Source organism: Manduca sexta, unplaced genomic scaffold (genome assembly GCF_014839805.1).
Source record: "Manduca sexta isolate Smith_Timp_Sample1 unplaced genomic scaffold, JHU_Msex_v1.0 HiC_scaffold_1799, whole genome shotgun sequence".
Taxonomy (NCBI): Eukaryota; Metazoa; Arthropoda; class Insecta; order Lepidoptera; family Sphingidae; genus Manduca; species Manduca sexta.
This window is the reverse complement of record NW_023592699.1, coordinates 27,054-33,724: the sequence shown is the minus strand read 5'-3', so window position 1 is coordinate 33,724 and position 6,671 is coordinate 27,054. Positions and strand designations below refer to the sequence as shown.

At 37.2% G+C, this 6,671-nt stretch overlaps 1 long non-coding RNA gene across 2 annotated transcripts; it reads right to left on the bottom strand.

The window, feature by feature from the left end:
* Positions 1–273: 273 nt before the first annotated feature.
* Positions 274–3,344, bottom strand: LOC119191680. Of its 2 annotated transcripts, XR_005113502.1 has the most exons (4): positions 3,288–3,344; positions 2,854–2,950; positions 774–922; positions 274–362 (listed from the first exon to the last, which is right to left on the bottom strand). It is a non-coding gene; the product is annotated as an uncharacterized LOC119191680 (long non-coding RNA). The 2 variants fall into 2 exon arrangements; XR_005113503.1 differs by lacking the exons at positions 2,854–2,950; positions 3,288–3,344 and adding an exon at positions 1,342–1,425.
* Positions 3,345–6,671: the final 3,327 nt, after the last annotated feature.

The following is a 6,671-nucleotide window of genomic DNA, read 5'->3' as shown; positions in this document are numbered from 1 at the left end:
AATGACTTCCGACACTTCGATGCGCTATCTGTCACGGCTAAGTAAATAAACGATCTTAAGTGCACATTGTATCGATCTGTAGATTAATTGAATCAAAATAAATGATCTGTAGTTATGTCAAATAAATTTTATTCCATTGGTCATTTTTTTAATCCGAGTATTTTTTGGGATTAATAGAAATAAGTCGTTACCTGGTGTCAGTGTTCTTGTCTTCGAGTAGCGCGGCTAGAGGCGCAGCGCATACCTCTAGCGGCAGCGGCGGTGGAGGCCGAGCCCTCAGCAGTTCCCTCCCACCGCCAGCGAGTGCACAAGACACTACCAGCAGTCGGGCTGATGCACACCGGACTAGAGGACTCTTATGGCTTTTAAGAGATAGTGAATTGATTAATGACCAGGATCATATGAAGTATTTTGAAGGTGATGTCAGGTCAAGCTCTATCCAACCCTGTTTTCATGGTATTCATATGTGATGGGGTACGTAGGAACAGTAATTTAATCGATACGTAGTTTATAGTATTGACATCGGTTACAAAAAACAGGAACGCGAGGAAGAGCTCTAAATACAAAAAAGTGTTTTAAAGTCAGGTTCAAAGTATAGCTACAAGTATCAGCTATTACAAACTCCATGAAAATCAGCTTTAAAGTGCGCTTTGAAAAGCATAAACTTAAATCACTTACAGAAGTTACGCCCGTAAATAATGGCAACGATGCTCTTGCAATCTATCCTGACACAAAATAAGTGAGTCAGGATGGTCCTCAGAAATTTGTAGTACCTAGCTCCATGTATGCAGAGTGCTGTGATGGCATGACTGAACTCCACGCCTGACACGATGTCGTCCAGAGCGACGTTGGCAGCACGGCGCACCGGCCTACTGTAGCTACCGGTCTTGGTCAGGAGGATCGTCACCGCTTCGTGGAAATCCTATTTGTTAAATCAAAATTAGAAATGATTTTAGGATTAATAATATCAATTCTGTATTATATGTGTCTGGGCAGGGCTTTTCTAATGCTGAGGGGTTAAAGACATGGTGTACCACGTTGCCTTGGTGCGAGTTAGCGAATATAGTAAAACTATAGTGTTTTGTTTTCATTGGGTGATTATGTCTATTGTTAAGGGGTAACGAGCATTGTAGATTTGGACATTATCAACAGTGAAATTCCATATTAAGGCTTAAGATCATGTCTCTTAATGCCAAGTGCAATGCAGTACCATTCGGTATTTATTTATTTGATTCTGGGTGGGCTTGCTAGTATTTTTGTGAATTTGTTTATTAAAAAATTTAGGTGGCATTCCATGAGATAGGATCTATTATAGACGATTGATACAAAATAGGTAGATACCGGTTTTTTCGTATAGTTAGTGTTTTTCAAAATGGACGCCAGCGTATGACAAGCGCTTCGGGAAACTTGTGTCCTAGGAGACTCACGTGAGCACTCACCTAGACAGAGTTTAGATTAATAGCAATATCTATATATATAAAATGAATTGCTGTTCGTTAGTCTCGCTAAAACTCGAGAACGGCTGAACGGATTTATCTTATCTTGGTCTTGAATTATTCGTGGAGGTCTAGGAAGGTTTAAAAGGTGAGAAAATTCGAATAATTGCCGGAAAATTCTCAAAACAGCATTTTTCTATTTCCCATACAAACGTTTTCTAACTAATACGTAGAGTCAATTTGAGCTTTATTGCTATTGTATAAAGTTCACTGTTGTCTAAGCAATGTAGGTGTGTTCCTAACATCAAAGCAGTGTGCGTTGGAGCACAGAATATAATAATGTAATGTCGCGTTCTGAAACTCAACAAAAGTGATATCGCGGACCCGACTAAATTGAACGGTCACAAAATTTAATATATCATTAGTTATTTGGTTGGCTTCACGATATTATTTCTTTTGTTTTACTTTAAAATGCATGTTTTCGTTATGGACAATTCTTGAGCTACTTTTGCATATCTATACTTATAATAAATCTGTAGAGAGGTCAATTCTGTACATGAAATATATTTCCAAAATAACTGGGGTGATTAGGATCGATACTGATTTGCCAAAATGCAATTAGTAAAATTTTTGTCTGTCTGTCTGTATAACCGTTATAGAAACAAAACTACTCGACGGATTTTAACTTAACTTGGTACAATTATTTTTCATACCCTGAGCTGGTTATAGTATACTTTTCATCACGCTACAATTAATAGGAGCATAGCAGTGATGGGAAATGTTGGGAAAACGGGAGAAGTTACTCCATTTTTTAAGCTTCCGTCATTTCGTGTGCAACCTTAATGGTTAAAAGTTCCTTCGATTTCACCAGGATTCCATCATCAGACCCTGACCGGACAATCGGACCACCTGCATACCACCATAAATTAAAAAAACATCCCGACAAATTGAGCACCTTCTCCATTTTTGAAACCCGAAATCCACGCGGGCGAAGCTGCGGGCGGAAGCTAGTAGTAGAATAGATACTATATTCAGAACAGAAAGCGAATTTATCTCAATGTCTTTAAAGTAAAAGAAAAGGTTAGTGTGTCTTGGAACTAATAAACAAAAATAAATGGATTCATATTGAGGTATCCATTATATTAATTGATAATGTCTTTGCCGTAAGATATTATGAGCAAATCTTTAGTTCCTTATACGCATATTTATTTGTAACTGCTATTAAGTAGTAATAGTATTAATAAAAAACCCTATATAATACTTTTGTTAATTACTAAGCATTAAGCAATTACTTAATATCTATGCAATATACTTATAGATATTAAGAATTGCAAAATTAGCCAGAAATTTCATTTTTTTTTCTATCTTAAAAATGATGGCTTTATAGTATAGAAAATGTAATATCATAAATAAATACCAATCTAATCAAATCCGCAATCCTCTGTTCGCTTATAATGCCCCAAAACTTATCCAATGATCTCGGAACATCTTCTAATGTATCTGCGATTTGAGTCCTAAAATAAAATGTTGATTGAATAACATTTCTATAAGCATCATATACTTACATCCTTTCATAAATAGATTATGCTACATGTATTTCACTCGCAACGTACATCATACATAGAATAACTCTTTTTCCTATTTCAAGATTACGCGGTTAAGCAAATAGCACGCATACAACATCCCACATTTGGCCAGCTATATTATTCCGAATAGGCAGTGTGCCTTTATCATTGATCGGTCACAATTCTAGACTACCCGACCCAGAAATCGAATCTAAGACCTCAGCACGGCAGATATACCGCCTACGTAATACTACGACATCAAGGTATTCGTAACAAAACGTTTTACCAAGACGTTGACCGTAATCTCCTGGACAGTTCCGCGCACAAAGCTTCGCAGCTTTTTCCGCCACGTCGCTAATCCTGCTGCCTTCATGACAAATGGAGATCGGTGACATGCTGCGACTTCGAGGAGTACTGGTAAAATCAAGATCCATTAGGAATTAACGGTTAATATTTTTTATATAGCGACTGGTGAAGAATGGCTTTCGTTGTCTAAATGAAGGTCACGGTTCTGTTGGTCACATCCATACTTTCTAAGTTATTTAGCCTTTGAAAAAGGTACGTATACAAAGTCTGCCATCTACGTTTGAGACAGCGTAGTAGACGAAAGGCTTTATTACTCCGTTCCGCAGAAGAAGACTCGGCATGGTATATGACCTAGAGTACATGCTTGATATTATTAAGTGAAGACCACCTCGAGTTCTATCTACTTATATTGACAGAAAAATATAATGAACCCAGCCCCAAATACTAACGGTATATTCTTCTTCGCATGTCTGCTCATTTTCAATTCACGTATTTTGTTCTTAATGGATATGGAATCACTGTAGGTGTCCACAGCATGTGCGTCCACTCTATCATTTAGAAATGAACTCGTCCGTGCATTGTGGACGACATGGCCTTCGATGTGAATAGGAGGTAACTGGAGATATTCTGGACTGAAGTGCATAGAGTCTGATAATAAAAGTAAGGAATAAGTATCTTAATTATCAGTGTAATTTGAGCTTTAAGACATTCTATTCACTTCTTTTGTATTCGTAAATTATAAAGAAGTGACAGTGTTAATAATATTTATGCTGTCTAAATTCCATCAGCTTTCCCGTACACAAAGCTTTCATTGAGGATATTAGGATATTCGCAACGAGAGTATTACTTTGTATGGGTTTTTCTAACGTGATTTACAGGGTACTGGATTCCCCAGACGTAGTTGACGTTCGGCAAGTGCAAGGTTGTAAAAATAAAGTCAATTCCTTTTAAAGTTTGGAAAAGTGTTTTGCGTCAATTCAATATTGGGATAATGGCAGATGGAAAAAGGTGATGTAATGGTTGTGTTAAACCTACCGGAGTTTCCATTGATAAGTGCACCTTCCCCTGAAGCAAGCTCCTTATTTCCTATCTCCCACCTGTCTCCTATGCATCGTCTTTGATTCTGATCTTCCACGACTGTTGGTAAAGCACCTGCTCTCTCTGAATGTTTTGACGACGCGTTTAGTGAGAACAAGAAATTAAGATGCGGACTGTTTGGACAAGACTTGTTATTTTGTATCGGAGGTAGTTTGAATGTACTTTTATCGATATCTTCATTCGGAAGTAATTTTATCCTCAATCCTTGATTATTTGTAAAAGGTACATCTTTCTCTAGTGAATTGAAGTTGTTCTTATACGAAAAGGTGTCTACACTATCCTTTTTCATTGTTGATTCCTCAGTTAGAGGTGTTAAAGTGCCTATTTTTCTTTTACCTTCCTCAGAAGTTTTATCAAAGGGATATAAATCGATACTTTCTGATAATTTCGTATATAGATCTTCGATATCATGGTCTACTGATTTCGTTACTTCACTACTATCACTTTGGTTGTCTGAAATTGGTTTTAATTGACAACATTCCATTAACGAATCTTGTTCTATATCTGAGTTAGTGTCTTCAAAATCACTCGTGTTTTCATATCGATTCGCTATCTGTTCTTCGCTTAATTCGTTATCCTTTGATTCGTCATCTATAATGTTAATTATTCTATCTGAATCATCGCTGGCAGCGGAATTTTCTGGCTCTGATGTTAGAAATTTAGAAGAGCCATCCTCCAGAGAACCGTTCAGGAGTTGATCACAAGTTACTACACATCTTTTAGTATTGTTTACGTCAAAATCATGTTTAATTACATTACAATGAGATACAGAGTTGGTCAGTTCCAATGACTGTTCAACTATTTTGCATTCCTTGATTGATATCAGCGAGGTTTGTGTCTCCAGAGATTTCCTTTCGACTTTACTTAATGTTTCTATTTCGGCAAGTTCTATGATAGTTTTGCTTGTTTGTGTAAATATTTCTTGAGCTACAAACAGGCATTTGTGTACGCTTGTGGATGCAGTTTTGTGTCTTTTATATGGTTTCTTAGTCTTTACTAATACATCTACATTTTGTGCTGTGTGGTGTTCTCTTTCAAACAAGTTGACAACACTCCTGTTGCTGTGTAGAAGATAAGTCTCACTGTCTTCGCTATCATCACATTCTATGACGTACGTCTCCTTGCCTGAAGAGTTGTTTTTGTCTGAACTGCTGTCGAAGTCCATTGAGTACATGTTTGTCGTGGCTACACTTTTCTGCGAGTCTGTGTATTTCACATCGCCTACTAAATCTTCTATATCTTCGTCCTGAAACATTGTCTAACTAAAATAAAAGAAGTTATCTATATTGTATAAATGGATGTCATTAACACGATGATGAAGACTTTTAAGTCTTATAAACTCGACAGACTGCTGCATTGAACTATTTGACGGGATTTTTAGTTTTCATAATGTCTTAAATACTGTGGTAAGTCGTAAGCCAGCTTATGTGTGATACCAAAAAGTCCGTGTTATAGAAATTGAAAGATATAAAAGAGGGTAATATGAAAATCTACTCTTACAAAATATAAAAGGCAAGATATTGATCTGGAAAGAAATTATTTAACACGTTTAATTATAGTTTACTCAGGCGACACGACTGATTGATTACTTAGATCAGTTCAAGGAATATAGAATTACTCACCATAATTTGGAACAAAATATACAAACAATATTAGATAATATTGCAGTGTAACCACGCAACCACGTACTTTTACGTATTTACAAATATTCCGGTGCGATTCTGACGGGCCATGACAATTTTGAACTGAGAAAGTGTCAATATGATGTCAACAAATATTTTTTAATGTTATGTTTAGAGTGTGGAAATTATGAGGTCGTAAAGGGAAGCTTCGCAGGAACCCGCTCGATGCAGGCCGCTTTCGACAGGTCCGTCTGGAAATCTTTGGGGGAGACTTGTTCAGCAGTAGATTTTATGTGGCTGATGATGATGAAGGGATTGATATATTTCCAAATTTCTTAATTTTACTATTTCTTAAATAAAACGAGGTCTTGGATTTGAACCCCGACAAAGAGATATATGTGTTTTTCTGCTCAGTATCAGCTCGGAGTTTGAAATTTGTGCCCGATATGGCGATAGTCTGGCCCCCTATCACACCGTGGGACGGAACACACTTGACGAAAAGTGGGTGCCCTGGTTACGCCTCTGCATACTTCTTCGGGGATAAATGCGTGTTGTGTGTGTGTGTGTTTGAAATCGTGGCATAGGAAATAAGGGCCCTGGTTTTCCTGAAGGTCATTATGGCTGGAACGGTTCAAAAGGTATAT